This window comes from Triticum dicoccoides, chromosome 1B (genome assembly GCF_002162155.2).
Source record: "Triticum dicoccoides isolate Atlit2015 ecotype Zavitan chromosome 1B, WEW_v2.0, whole genome shotgun sequence".
NCBI lineage: Eukaryota > Viridiplantae > Streptophyta > Magnoliopsida > Poales > Poaceae > Triticum > Triticum dicoccoides.
In genome coordinates this window covers 80,560,630-80,562,232 of record NC_041381.1, presented here as the reverse complement: position 1 = coordinate 80,562,232, position 1,603 = coordinate 80,560,630, and positions in this window count along the sequence as shown.

The following is a 1,603-nucleotide window of genomic DNA, read 5'->3' as shown; positions in this document are numbered from 1 at the left end:
TTAGAGTGCCATTTTTTCCTGCCAATTTCATTTTCAGCAACCTTCAGAGATGCCTCTTCATTTGTTAGGAAATACCTTTTGTGAATCATGAGATTGGTCTTTCAACATGGCATAGAAGATGTACTTTTCGAGTACTTTCAATATTATTTTGCTACTTGCAAAATTGTTCGAGTGGTAAATTGTTTTTCAAATTTCTAAGGATATATTATTTTTTTAGATCAACAGGGAAAGGCTCCCCTGCTCCATTTGCATTAGAAGCCTGAACAAACATCCCTGGCTTCCTCTGAAGAGTGACATATTGTTTTGATGTGGCTGCTGAAGAGTATACCAAGTTATCAACAGGCTGCATCAGCGGCTCGCAACGGAGTAAGCTGTGGCGACTGCTACTGGTGCAGCAAGGCACTAGCTAGCTAGGTGTAGCTGACACAATAAGTTTTCTTTTCACTTCAAAATTCAGAGGAAGTCAACGTTTCTTTTATAGTTCAAACCAATCACTGGTTCAAAAGATCTATTCCAAAAGGATATTGTCTCTTGATACGAGGTTACCAAAATATATTCTTCATCATGGCCAAAGATAAATTTAATTCCGGGTTAAAAACTTTAGAATAACTTTGTTTATAGATTTTCTAGCTAAGGGTTGCTTTTGTTTATGATCAGATGTACCTAAAATGATGATTTCGGCTCCGTGCTAGCTATTTCTGATTTTGAAGTTATCCCTGCACATTACATTATACAAGTTGGAAAACTGTGCAGAGTGGAAGTTGGTACTAAAGCGGACTGCTCTTTTTGATCTGCACACAAATTTCAGTTATAATATGTGCCACTCATTTTGTTACCAAAAGTTGGGATGATTTTTTACCACTTTGTTTTAATTCGGTAATTCCCACCCTCGCCTAATATTCTTTTAGGATCCTTCCCATGATTTGTTTCTCCCGTTGCAACGCACGGGCCCTTTTCCTAGTATCCCAAAAATACGTAGGTATCATACCTATTTATTTTTGAAGTACGTAGTTACAAATTTTTTGGTATGATACCCAATTGATTTATAAATATACATCCACACAAATATATTGGAACGATACATTTTTTTTTGCATATAGTTGCAGATACGCGATCTAAAACTTCAGCATGAAAAGGTATGAGAGATAGAAAGTAATGAAAGGAAGGTATTGAATTAGATAATGTTAATTATGTCCTGCTATTTTATACATGGAAAGTCTTGCATGCAAATAAAAAGATACAAATCAAAAGATGTACTAACGGATTGGACCCGATCAAGGTGCCCAGGCACCTAGGTGCCCCAAACAATTTACACACACATATATATATATATATATATATATATATATATATATATATATATATATAAATTTATTACCCCTAGGGCCGATCTGTAGTATCCAAACTGGTGGTGGCCGAAAGAAAAGAAAAACACAGCCCACCCACTCCCGCATCCCCCCGTCTCCGGCTGGATCCCGGTGATGGCCAGCCCCCCACCTTCTCCCCCGTCTGGATCCCGCCGCCGCGCCCGCCCCATCTTCTTCCCGGCGCTGCCCCGCCCCCACCTTCTTCCCTGCGCTGCCCCGCCCCCACCTTCTTCCCT